At 35.4% G+C, this 14,607-nt stretch overlaps 1 pseudogene; it reads right to left on the bottom strand.

The window, feature by feature from the left end:
- Nucleotides 1–563: 563 nt before the first annotated feature.
- Nucleotides 564–1,097, bottom strand: LOC113254329 (60S ribosomal protein L32-like; annotated as a pseudogene).
- Between the last annotated feature and the right edge of the window lie 13,510 nt (nucleotides 1,098–14,607).

The raw sequence follows: 14,607 nt of genomic DNA, 5'->3' as shown, positions 1-14,607 counted from the left end.
ATGAAGTGTCTTTCTGTGGTTTTTGTTTAACTTTCCTTGGGTGTTTCCTTTTTTTCTTATTGATTGATTGGTAGGGTAATAATACTTTGTTAGCTGTATATGTTGTGAGAATTTTCTTGATTCTTAGCTTGTATTTTTTTGTCTTTATGAAGTCTTGTGATTATTAGAAGTTGTTCATTTTAATCTTATAATAGATTTTATAAATCTTTTGTTTTATGATTTGGATTTTCTGGTTTTTGTTTAATAAACTCTTTTTTGCCCTGAGGTTATAAATGTCCTATAATAATTATAGAGGTTTCCATTCCCATTTAAATCTATCTGGAATTGATTCTTTTGAGTGGCATAAAGAGCTAACTTGACTCTTTTTCCCCAAATGGATAAATAATGATCCAAAACCATTTGTTTTCACTGATCTGCACTGACAACTATGTCATAAATTAAATTAAATTAAATTTTCATGTATAGATAGAATCACTTGTGGACTTTTCTATTTGCTTACATTTGTCTAGAATTCTATCCCTGAACCAATACTATACTATGATTATATACTATGATTAAAATAATCATAACTTCATAGTAATTTTTGTTATAGGAAAGAAAGTTTTCTTCAGGGCTATTTTTGATCCTTTACTCCAAATAGTTTTTTGTAGTTTTATGGTTTTATTAACACAAATACAATGTGCACATAAGTTGTCTATCTGTTCATTTTCTTTGCTGTGCAGCCTGGCATAGGGATTGGAGACTCTGATGGCCAGCTGGCTGCTTTTTCCACAATGGCTTTGTGGTTCTTGGAGGAGACATTGTGAGCGATCTCTACACAGTGAGATTTATTGCACATCAGCAGCACTTCAGACTCCTTGACGTTATGGACTAGGAACTTTCAGAAGCCACTGGGCAGCAGGTGTTTTATTATCTTGCTACCCCCATAACCAATGTTGGGCATCAAGATCCAGCCCTTGAATCTTCTGTGCACTCTACTGTCAGTGTCTCTGGATTTCCCCCAGTTACGGTTAATATTGGTCTGAATGGTGCCTGCTGAACTTCTTGCTCCTTTTTTGAATGATCTTGGGCTTCACCAGAGGTCTGAGGGTGGCCATGATGCTGAGTAGGAGATGGCTGCCATCTCTGCAGCCAGCACTGAAGAAAAGAGCTCTTTACTCCAAATAATTTTTTAAAACTAGTTATAAAATTTTATGAAGATTCTGTGAAGATTTTTTCTTTGTTGTTGTTGTTTTTTAATTTTTGACTCCCTTCACCCATCCCCACCCTGTGGGAATATTGATTAGAAATAGTCTAGGGAGAAGTGGCATTTTTATTACAGTGAATCTTTCTAACTAGAGACATGGATATCTCTTCATATTTGAATCTATAACATCTTCAAATAAGTCTTATAATCTTTTTCATAAAAATTCTACACTTTTTTTTTTTTATTTTTAGATATACCATTTTTTCCCTTATGTAGTAAATGGTTTATTTTAAATTAAATTTTCTAACCAATCATTGCTTTATTTTGTATATTGTATATTGTAAATTCATTTATTAATTCTAATATTTTATCTGTGGATTCATTGGTGATTTTTAATAGCAATCACATCATCTGCGATATTGATAGTTCTCTTTCTTTTTAATTATTATACCTTTGTTTCTTTTGTTATTCTTTGTTTGTTTGTTTTATTCTTTTAACTGTTCTGACTGGGACCTCCAGTGCAAGGTGTAAGGAAAAGTAGTGAGAATGTGAAAGTGCACATCCTTGACTCACCCCTGATGTTAAAGAGAATGATTTTGATGTTTCATCTTTAAATGTGATACATGCTCTAGATATTTTTGTAGGTTCCAGTCTTCCAGCTTAAGGAAGTTCCATTCTTTTTTGATCTATTTATTTAAGTCTTGAGTGGATTTTTTTTTTTTTAACTTGTTTTTACAAATGGTCAAAGCCTTCCATGCTCTGGCTCCCTGTTATCTCATTTACTACCTCACTCACACTCACAATTCCAGGGACACCAAATCTTTTTTACTCCTACAACACTCCAGACATGCTTCTACTTCAGTAATTTAGTTCTGTTGAGTTCTCTACCCTTTTCCTGAGATATCAGCATGGATTACCCCTTCTTTCTTAAGTCTTTGGGTTATTACTAGAAAGCTGCCTTCTCAATAATACATTCTCAGGATACCTGACCTAAAATTGTAATTCTCACCCTCACCCTGATATTTCCTGTATTCCTTCCTCACTTTTTTTTTCTTTTCTTTTCTTTCCTTTTCTTTTTCTATTTTTCTTTTTCTTTTTTTTTTCCCATGAGAATGTATTGGTTATTGGGGCACCTGGGTGGTTCAGTTGGTTAAGTGTCTGCCTTTGGCTCAGGTCATAATATCAGGCTTCGTGCTCAATGGTGAGTCTGCTTCTCCCTCTTTCTCTCCCTCTATGATCTCTCTTGCTCTTGCTATCTCTCAAATAAATAAATAAAATCTTTAAAAAAAGAATGTATTGGTAATATGTTATATGCATATTATTCTTGTTAATGTCTTATTAAGGAAAACTTCCCTTTGAGTATTCATCTCTGCTTTCACAAATAAATCAACTGAGATATTACTTTAGAAGCAAATAAGACTTGATTCTGTCTTCTCTTTCTAAGTGTTTCTTATTATCCTAGGTGAACTCTCTGAGTATTCTCTGTCAAAAGGGAAAAACACTTCAAGAAACTTTCAGTGGTATCCAAATTCTGGCATAATCTATCTTTGAAACTATAGAAATTTCTTCTGATTATGTTTTCTCCTACTGGGCACAAAGACTGAATCATGGTTGTTTGCTTATTTGTTTGTTTGTTTTTGACATTTCATTTACGAGATAGTGATTCTCTCAATTACAGTAGACTACAATTCCTTTCCTAGTTATGATAAATAGAGTAACTAGAAGTTATAACATGAATTAGATTGATTAGTAACATGTTTCTATGGTTACTGGCATTCTTGAACAAAGAGATAAAATAATAAGCAGATTACTGAATGTTATAGTCTCAGTGTATTTGTTTTTCTTTTGGGTATCTTATAGCTGATAACAATTGTCTTTTATTTAAAATGGAGAAAAGGTATTAAATTTTCATTTATATGTGGGGTAGTTGTATTGCGGTAGACAAAAGCACACATAGTGGCTTTGTGTGGCCTTAGGCTTATTGGTAGTTTTACTATGGGAAGAAGGACATTAAGGAGACAAGTGTCTGGCTGTGGTCAATACTGCAGATTGGCTTATGAACTCTCTTCCAACCTACTCCATTTGAGGCTAGCAAACTGAAGAATTCTCAGCATGACCAGGACTAGAGTGAGGCAAGTGAGGTGCCCTGTCCCCCAAATTTAAGGATGAATTTACTCTAAGTCTTGTGCAAGTACAGGATTGGCACCTGTGAATGAATGCCTCTTTTAACTTTGTGCGCTGGATGTCTCTTTTGCTCCACCCTACTCACAATCCTGATTTCTCTGATTCCCTGAGAGCTCAGTTTCACATGTGACCTAGCTTCTTCTAAGCCAATACACCCTTGTGGGATTTGGAAGTAAGAAGTGATGCAGAGTCCCCCTCCCTGGGGATTCTTCTGTTTGTACTGGCAAGCAAGGATAAGTTTAGATTTTCCTTATTTGCTTTATCACAGGTTTCAGTAACTATTCCTCACATTTGCAGGCATTTAGAGGGAGAATACAAGAAACCCACAGAACATTCACTTTCTTGGCATGAACTTAGCTGCAATAATGTTCTTCTGAAACTAGTAGTTGGGGTAATGTCTTATGTATTCCATATCTTAGAGCAGAGAGTTTGGTAGCAACATTTTTTAAAAAGATTTGATTGATTTATTTATTTGAGAAAGAGAGAGAGAGTGAGCAAGAGAGAGAGCACAAGCTGGGGGGAGAGGCAGAGGGAGAGGGAGAAGCAGACTCCCCATTGAGCAGGGAGCCTGACACAGGGTTAGATCCAAGGACCCTGGGACCATGACCTGACTGAAGGCAGACACTTAACCAGCTGAGCCACCCAGGCGCCCCTGGTATAGCAGCATTTTGATCTACAGATCTTAGCAGAGCTGGATTGATTCTGGAGCTAGGAGCTGGAGCAGTGGCTCCCTGACTTCTAGGCTTCCTGATTAGATAGACAACAGCTCCCTTAGTGGCTACTATGATGGTGTTCTAGAAGTAATCTTAGATGCTTGGCCTACAGCTGGTACCCTACCCCTTCCAACAATTTTCTTAGTATATCATTTACTTCCTGCTTATATGATACCCGTAACAGATCCTTGATTGATACAAATAGGGAACAAATATTTTATTTTTTTAAGAAAAAGAAAGATTGAAATGAGTTTTCTAGTGTATCACCAGAATTGACTGCAAACAAATGTTTAGTCAGGAAACATTTGTGTATGTATATATTTATTTGTAATTATTCACTTTATTAAACATATGTATACTAGTTTAAATGGATAAGAATTCACTTTAAATCATGCAGATAAATCATTCAATATTCTATGTCAGTTATGTGATTAGAACTCTGTTCTAAAGTCTGAGAGATGAGATGACAAAAATGACGAAACTTTTTCCCTAAAAAGCTTATAATTGTCATTTTAAAGAAAATAAATAAAGATGACAGAAATAAGTTTGCCCTCCACAAAGTATCTATAAGGTCCAATATATCATGATTCAGAATATTCATAACCTAAGTTATCTAACTGAATATATTAATTATATAGAAAGAGTCCATCAATTGGAAGTGGTGAGGGATTGGTCTGCCATAGCAGGATAACAAAAGAAGACTCACAAGAGGAAGAGTGTCCATCTCATTGAAGCACTGGCTGATATAGGGGGCCTCAGTAAGGGGCCTTGTAGTATTTCTAGTTTCTATCCCAATGACAAGACCATTCTCATTATCACACAGTCATGTCAAATTATTTTAGCCTGATACTCTTACACTTCTTATTCGATTCCCATGCCCACCAACTGAGATTCTAATTATGTTTTGGATGAAATGGACTGATAATGTTCACCTATTATCTGTTTTGTTGCAGTAGTTCTACTTCTTATAATAAACTTTGATATGGGTATTCTTGCTCAATTCATCACTCTTGAAATCACTTTATAGGAATCTATTGCTACAAAATATATTACTTCTTAATTTCTTTATAAGACCAAGTTTTGAGACTGTAAACACTGAGGGTTACCGTCTGGATAATGGAAAATTTACCAATGCCAGCTTGCAATGAATGCACCTTTCCATAGGAAACAAACAAACCAGACATTATATACGACCACAAGTAGAATTAAAGGTTTGTTCGTCTTTGTTTCTTACAATAGCTTTTACTTTTCCAGGAGCATAAGAGAATGACTCCTAGAAGTCCTATTCTATTTATTTACCCATTTCATCTGAACTTCTGAAGTTTTGTGTTTTTTTTTTTTTTAAATATTTTAATTAATTTATTTGAGAGAGGAGAGAGAGCAAGCAGGAGGAGGGGTAGAGGGAGAGAAAATCTGAAGCAGACTCTGAGCTGAGCGTGGAGCCTGATGCAAGGCTGGATCTCAGGACCATGGGATCATAACCTGAGCCAAAACCAACAGTCGGAGGCTTAACTGTCTGAGCCACCCAGGCACCCCTGAACTTCTGAAGTTTTAAAGCTATGTCCAAACTCCTTTTCTTGTACAAGTATATTGAAATCTAATTCTAATTATCCATGCTATTCCAAGGTAGGATATTCATGCCATATTATAGATAGTTGAAAATTACAGTAAATACTTGGCATTGATTTCATTATTCTAGATTTAGGCTCCTGAATGCTTCCCGGTGGTAGCTTGAACATTAAATCATGAATACTTTAAAATGAAATTTAATTTAAACTTAAAACAATTCATATTTCTTCTTAAGCACACAGGGCTTTCTAATAGTAAATGGTTTATATATGCTTCTTGATAATGGTGAAAAAAGGTATTCTAACAAGAATAATATATGAATTGTACCTTTTCATAATTTACTTCTATAGCTGCATTTGAGGGAAATGGATTATATTTTTCACCACTCAATCTTTTTAGCTCTTTTAAAAATTGGTCAAGATAATTTTGATTCAATTTTGAACCAATAGCAGGAGTTCGTGACAGGCTTTGTAGGCAAACACTTTACCAGCTCTCTAAAATATACTTAATTCTAGACCCTTTATAAGAACTATATAATCCCATTTTAAAAATTTCTGATCCAATAATAGCATCTCATAACTTATGCTATAGTGTTTTACATTTAAAACATTTCTTTTGCTTCCTTTATCTATTTGAATTTAGCTTATAAGCAAGCTTGTTAGGTAGACTGGACAGTGTTATTCATTATTCTTCTCGTGCAGTTGTAGAAAATGAGGTTCAGAGGATATACTGGATTTATTAACGTCACCCAGTTACTTAGTAATAGACCCAAATCTGAACTGAGAGTTTCTTCTTTCTTAAATCAGCTTTATTGAGGTATAATTTGAAGTACACAATTTGATGATTTTTGAAAATTTTTATATCTTCATGAAACTACCCCCACAATCAAGATATGCAACGTTTACACCTGCCCAATAAGTTCCTTTGTGCCCCTTTGCAGTCAATCCCCTTCCTCGCCCCCTCCCCACAATCACAAGCAGACATGGTTCTAGGCAATCCCTGATGTATTTTCTGTTCCTAGAGATTGGTTTTGCCTTTTCTAAAATTTCATATAAATGAAATTTTGCAATATTTACATTTTTGTGTGTAGCTTCTTTTGCTAAGCATGTATTTGAGATTCATTCGTGTTGCTTTTTTATCATTATGAACTGAGATGTTTGAATGCTAGGTAATTATTATTTCCAAGGAAGAGTTTTATAATGCTCTTTCCCTTTATTCCAGCTTTAAATAGTTTTAGTTTTTCATTCAAAAACTAAGACTGGACTTTTAAAATTCTCTCCTAACTAATATCCTCATTTTGAGTCTCAGCCATACTAACCATACGGTTTAAAAGTGCTCTTTCAAAAATACAATTTTGTCGGCCCCTTGCCTACCTCAGTAGTTCTCAAGGTGTTATAGTGGAATCTAAAGGGGTGGCAAGGTTTAGAACCTATGGACTCTGGGAAACAAACTGAGGGCTTCAGAGGGGAAGGGGGTGGGGGAATGGGATAGGCCGGTGATGGGTATTAAGGAGGGCACGTATTGCATGGTGCACTGGGTGTTATATGCAAGTAATGAATCATGGAACTTTACATCAAAAACTAGGGATGTACTGTATGGTGACTAACATAATATAATAAAAAATATTATTAAAAAAAGTATTTAAAAAATAAAAACTCTAACTTTTTAGACAAAAATAAAATAAAATAAAATAAAATAAAATAAAATAAAATAAAGGGGTGGCAAGAGCAAGTTGAGCCAGTTCTGCTTCTGTACTTACTTCTCTGCCTTCAACCAGAACAAGCCAGTGTTTTGTCTATTGTATATATTAGATTTCCATGTAAACTTTTAATTTCAGAAAGAAAAGTTGCTTGCTTAAAATTTTGAAAGTAGCTAATTTACCCCTGCCCTTCCAACCTGTGTCTCATCTTGAATCCCCCTCTGCAATCACTCTTCTCCCTTTCACAGATTATAAACTATGCTCTGACTACACACTGTGCTCTTAACTCATCAGGCTTTTTCACTTTCAAAGCTTTGTTCCAGCTGCTACATTGCCTGGAGTAGTTTTCTCCTCTCAATCTTGACCCAACTAGCAAATACCCACTCATCACTTGAGACCTTAAGCTCTAGATATACCATATTGATGAAGTTCCTTTGACTCCCTCTCCTAATATTTAATCTACTGTGACCCCAGTTTCCTAAAATTTCACTGAAACACTGTGCTAGGAAAATAGTTTGGTCTACACATGCCCATTTCTAGTAATTATTCCTTACCCATTCATATGATTACTGTAGAAATAGGCATTCTACACAGCACTGACAGGCCCCAATGGCCACAGTTCATTGATAGGGAGTGATTCATGACCCAGTCAGAAGCTCTCACACACATGCTGCCACTTGGACACAGTACATCTTTTCAGGATGGGCACATGATCCAGAATGGACCACTCATACTTTAGTTCCCATTTTTGCTTATGTTAGTTTAAGCTGAGTTTTTGTGACAAAAAACAAAAAAAACTCTCCTAAAATATATAAACACTGAAGTACATTTGTTTTTTTTCAAATCTGCAATTTCCTTGACTGCCGTCTTATTCTTGGATATATCCCTAACACCTATCCCAAATGCCAGCTGCAAAATAGATATTTAATAAATGTTTAAGAAGTGAATGAGCAAAAATGTGGGTGAACAAATGTGCCTGTGGAACATAATAATCCAGACGAATTTATGAGAGCTAATTTAAAAGACAAATATCATATGATTTCTCTCATCTATGGAACATAAGAAATAGGATGATCGGTAGGGGAAGAAAGGGATAAAGAAAGTGGGGGTAATCAGAAGGGGGAATGAAACATGAGAGACTATGGACTATGAGAAACAAACTGAGGGCCTCAGAGGGGACGGGGGTGGGGGAATGGGATAGACTGGTGTTGGGTAGTAAGGAGGGCATGTATTGCATGGTGCACTGGGTGTTATACGCAACTAATGAATCATCAAACTTTATATCGGAAACCGGGGATGTACTGTATGGTGACTAACATAATATAATAAAAAATCATTAAAAAATAATTAAAAAATAAAATAAAATTAAATTAATTGCAAATTTAAAACAACCACACATTAAATATATAGAAAAACTGTTGGGATTTAACATAGAGAATTACAAAATAAAGGTACAAACAAGTGGGTAAATAAAGGTTAAGTTAGAGAACAAGATTCAAAATTTCATAATTTCAAACTGCCATAACGGTCTGACACTTTTAAATCTTATAGAGACATCTTTCTTAATTAAACAATTTTTATATATGTACAATTCCAAATAGCCATCTCAAGGAAGCCCTAAGAGAGTAAATAGAAATTATGGAAGTAAACATATTCCTAGGTAGGAAGAAAGTGAGAAAGCCTCACCACTGGCCTTTGCTTTTTAACAAGTGAGGTGTGCATGCTAATTCCTTTCTGGATAGAATGTAACAGAACCCTGGTTAACATTCCATGGCATCTTCAGAAGGAAACAATTAAGGGGAAGTAATAAAGATCATTTGAGATCAGACTTGTTTATGTCATTAAAGCATCCGTGCAAATAGTAATATGAGAATGTATTCTCTTTATTTTACCACACATGCTTAGTAACTGTGTAGACAGTAACAAGCTGGGTATACAAAATCAAAACAACAATGACCCTGTCCTTGAATACGTAACAATTCCACAGAGGACATGAACAGAGAAATAAATTATAACGTGATACAGTAAAATGCTGTAAAAGGATATGAACAAAGTGCAGCAGAGATAACCTTAAAATTCACCAAAGAAGATTCTCAAAGAGCTTACTAAAGAGATTGAAGAATATGACCCGTTCTGAAAGAGTGTTAGCCACTGTTCATCTCTTCAGTGGGATGTAGCAAGTTTTATTGGCTGTCTCTTTCCTATCCCCCATATTTCTTTGAGTAAGATATTTACTAAGGGATATTGGAAAGAAAGGGCAATTCACTAAATAGAATAGAATCAGTGGGAGGATTATTTGAGTCCTATTATTTATTGCCATCATATATATTTATGTTATATATTTTTTTGATCATCTACAAGGTGCTTATTCTTATGAGCTTAAAAAACTAAGGATAATTGATTAATTCTCTCTTCATATATGAGATATATTGATAGTTATGTATAGTTAGGATTGACCTTATGAAAGAGGGGGATAAGCAGCTATTTATTTGACTTGAGGAATATAGGATCTTACTTAAAAATATTACCTTCTTTCTGGGCTGCCTTTGCATGAATTTTTTTACGCAAGACGTATTTTTTGGTTAAGACATTTTCTTCAGAAGTCATTCTTACTATGCACGTACTGGAAAAGGAAAGCATATCGGCATGTTAACAATGGCTAATGTGCTAATGTGTCGGTGGGTGCCCTGCCCAAAGAAGGCTATGAAGGAATAGAATACAAAATTGTTACATTTTGCTAAAAAAAGGGAAAAGAAAGAGTCTTGAGTATGAGACACTCTTAAAGGCAGATCCAAGAAAAAAAAATGAAGTATCACAGTTGGAAGAAAATAAGGAAACCACACTTGGAAGAAGAGATAAGCACAAAGTATTCAGATTAAAAAGAACACATTTTGTTTGATTCATAATTTTTACTATGTACATTGCACTTATAGCCAATATATAACCAAGATTTATATATCTTTAATGTGTGTGTGTCTTGCTTGCTTTATGTAAATCTATATATGTATTTGAGGGATTGCTTTTGAATACCTCCATGTGACAGACAATATTATAGGACTTAGGGATAAGAAGGTGAGCAAGAATGGCCCAGGTCCCTGTATCTTAAAGAGTAAATAGTCTGTTGGAAGACAGACAAATTTAGTGAAATACCTTGTTTGGTAGGAGGTATACTGGTAATATAGGATTATTGAGGAGAATTTAAGCCTGAAGAAGGGGGTCCAAAATAAATTATTTTTAAGCTGAGATCTAGAGTATATGCAAGAATAGGCCGGGTTAGTCCAGTAGAGGTAGGAAGAGAGGAGGCAGAAAGAATATATGTACAAATAACTAGCAAGAGGAAAGACTATAAAATTCAGGGATCTAGGACACATTTGTATGGCTAACGTTCAGAGTATGAAAACAGAATGTTAAAAGATGAGGCTGTAGTGTTTTAGGATTTTGTTGGAGCAACATGCAGAAATATATTGTTCTTAGCTTAAGTAAGTAGCTTAAAAAAGTAAAGGAGGGATGTATTATACACCTAATGTGATATCCTATGAACCAAGGATCAAGGATCTCTTTGGCCTCAAGAAAGGAGGGAGTTCAGAACTTAAATGATATTAGGATTCCTCTTTACCATTCATCTTTGCTCTTCTCTGTGTTGGCTTTATTCATACTCCATGCTCACTGCTGACACCTTCTCTACTTAATAGGCTATAATTTTGCTCTCTCTGCTTCACACAGTAGATACTCAAGTTGCTTGCTCAGTTTCTGTCATTATAGTGAAAAAAGTTCTTATACAGTTGGCATGGTAGGCCCCAGTATTCATTTTGTACTTAATTGTTGCAGAAATAGGTAGTTGGCCCAAGATAAGATAATAAGAATGTTTTCCCTGGCTGGTCTATTGAATGGAGATAATTTAAGCTTGATTGATATAGGACCAGCATATCACCACAAAGGCTATAGAAGAAGCTCTTTCAGGGTAAGGTGAGGGCTAAGAAAACAACTCTGTGGATATCCACTTAAACATAGTAAACAGGATTGAGGAATTTGGACTCCAATACATAAAAATATGGCCTTTACCAAACTGTCAAAAACCTTCATTTGATTAAAGCAAAAAATATTTCTTGAACTATTGTGCTCTTCTAGTGTATTCAATATTTGAAAAATGTCCATTTGCTTACAACTTGTCAGGAGCAAAATCACTGTCAAAGCAAGATGCATTTCTTAAACAAATGAGTTGAGCCCTTTTGGTGTGTGTGAGTTTCTGCCACCAAGTCTGAAGACTTGACCAACTCATACCATACTGGTTCCACAGAGCTCCCCATGATTTCATGATTCTTCAGATTCAGTGTGAATTAGGAGAAGTGATGTGTGGGAGCAAATACTGTTTAAGCATTTTCTTTACTTTTGGCACTTTGATTTCTGATTTAATGAGATTTTCAAATATTTATTTTGGATGGAGCTCTGCAGCTTTCTCCCAGATATCATCATCTGCATTTGACAGGCTGTATATAGGAGAAATACATATAATCCTTAGTCATGGATCAGATTACATATCCTATGAGGGGTGCAGTATCCTGACATGCCAACAAGCAATGCTTTGGCAAAGCATGGAATAATACAGACTGGCTGGGTAGCCCCTTTTTATTCCTACCGGCATGTGTTAGAAAAATGATTTTAAAGACTTTTGGATCCTGTCATACTGAGAGTAAAGGAGTCTTGTAGAGCTTTTGTTTCTTGTGTTATTTAAGAAGAATAACAACTATCTTTTATTAAATACATGTTGCATTCCAAATGCTTTATGTAAACATTAACTCTTTCTTCCTCAGGTTTGATTAAGATCCCAATCCTGGGGAAAACACATACACACACATAAGTCAAGAACTTGTTTCAGTTATTACAGTTTTGACAAAATAATCCAAAATTCAGAAGCATAAGACACCATTTTCTTATGCTCACATGTTCTGTGGGTCAAGAATTTATATATAGTGTATGGCATCTCAGCTGATTCCAAGGCTAGGGGTGACTCAAAAACTAGGAACCAAAATCATCTAAAGGCTCACTTACACGTATTTCTGGCACTTGAGCTGAGAGGACTCAAAAACTAGAATTGCAGACTGGAATTACTACATGTACCCTCTCTAGGTGACTTTGGCTTCCTCACAGTATGACTGCCTCAAGGTATCTGGACTACTTACGTGGAGGCTCAGGAATTCCAGTGCAAGTGTTTCAGCAAACAAGGCTGAAGTTACACCATCTTTTATGACCCAACATCAAAAGTCACATGATGTTACTTCCACCATATTTTACTAATCAAACCTTCTCACATTTAAAAGGAAATAACATAAACCCTCCTTTTACTGGGTATCAAATTTGTGGTGCCATGTTTTCAAAAAGTCAAAATATCAGATCACATAGGCAGAGCATGCTTTAAGAAATTATAAAATGGCATTGAAATTTTTAGCACCTTACTCAAGTCAAGGATAAAAAAGAGATGTGAGGAGTTAGAGAAAGCAGACCTTAGGATTGCTTTGAAGAACTTGTCAAAATGTCCTGTATTCCACTGTTCCATGTCAATCACTGCGAAAAACGGAGGATTGGAGGAGATTACTTTGCTCTCACATAAGAGGAAGAGATATTATAAGAGTTTGGAGAATCTGAATGCATGTTGTAGAATTTGAAGGATGCAGTTGTTGGTACCTGACTCATGCCTAAAAAGTCTAAAGGTTAGCAGCTTTGACTAGCTGAAGTACCCCATAGGAGAAGAATTATAAAGTCTTCACTGAAAATAAACTATACCTCCAGAGTTCACCAGGGTAAGGATGCCTATGTGATCTCCATGTACCAGAAAGGAGATAGCTGTAAGTTGTTCTGAAAATGACTCTAGGCCAATCTCCTTTGTTCAAAGACAAAGGACACTTCAGCATAAAGAAGCCAGAGGTGTTAGAAGAAAAAGCTAAATGGAGATGGATGTGGCCAAGTGGAAATTATCACATGCATCAAGAAACTGAAGTCAGAGATCCACAGAAGTGACAAAGGAAATGACTGAATATTTACTACATCTGGTAAGTATCACTAAAAGTAATTACAAGTACAATAAGACCTCCTTTGCCTCATACCTCTCCTATCTTCTATTGTGTCCCAAAACAACTATCGGGTATTAGAAAAGATCAACTAAAAACAAGAATGGAAGCCTTCCCTTCATCCCAACTAGAAGATAAGGGAAAAGAAAAGATTTTAATTGAATGAAAATTCAATGGTTCAAGTACCTATGGACTGATCTGTTATTAAAACCTGGGAAAAGAAGGTATTCTTGGAATACCTAAGAGTGACTGTTCTATGCTATCTGCTGGATCTTTTTTGCAGAATTCAAGATAAATGGACCCGAGAAAAGATGGCAGTTTGTAGGAGCAATTGTTGGGAGATAATCATGCAGTATGCTTGGTTTCTAACCTTTTCTAGTATTTCAATAAACTTGATTCATATATATTAAATTTTATTTAACTCATAATAATCTTAATGAGGTAGGAAATATTAATCCCTGAAGCATATAAAAGATGACCATAAACCTTTGACATTCCTTTCATCAAGAGATGGAGCTTGTGTGTCCTCACCTTGAATGTAGGTCATCTCTGTCATTGCTATAATGGAACAACACACAGAAGCGATGATGTACCAGTTTCTAGGCTGAGTCATTAAAACACTAACAGCTTCCATTTCCTTTCTCTTAGAAAATTTTCACTCTAGTCCAACTACTCTGAGGGTATCATGCCAGAGAGGCTACCATGTAGGTGCTCCAATCAACTAATACCAGCTGAGTCCAAAAATTCCCAACACCTGGTACCAGACAAGGGAATGATGCCATCTAAGACCCTCCAGTCAAAACCAATTCCCAAATTGATATCAGTGGGTGATCTCAGTCAACACTGAGGGAGTCAACAGAGAAATTGTCCAGCTGAGCCCTGTCCAAATTAATGACACATAAAAGCTAAGATATAATAGAATAGCTAATTGTTTTTGTCTTAAGCCACTGAGTTTAAAGTAATTTGTTACATAGCAATAAAGAGCTAGAATATCCCCATTTTATAGGGAAGGATATGAGGCTCAGAAAGGCCAAGATTTTTTCAAGAAAACATTTACCAAATGATAGAAAGTATTTTAAACTTAGATTTTTTTTTTTTTTTTACTTCAAATTCTTTCCACTATGTCATACTACTTCAAAACCAAATACTGGATTGACTGACGAGCTCATTTATTATTATGTCATTCCTATA

The sequence above is a fragment of the Ursus arctos genome, unplaced genomic scaffold, assembly GCF_023065955.2.
Source record: "Ursus arctos isolate Adak ecotype North America unplaced genomic scaffold, UrsArc2.0 scaffold_12, whole genome shotgun sequence".
NCBI classification, from domain to species: Eukaryota; Metazoa; Chordata; class Mammalia; order Carnivora; family Ursidae; genus Ursus; species Ursus arctos.
The sequence above is the reverse complement of the archived record's forward strand: the minus strand, read 5'-3'. Positions and strand labels throughout refer to the sequence as shown.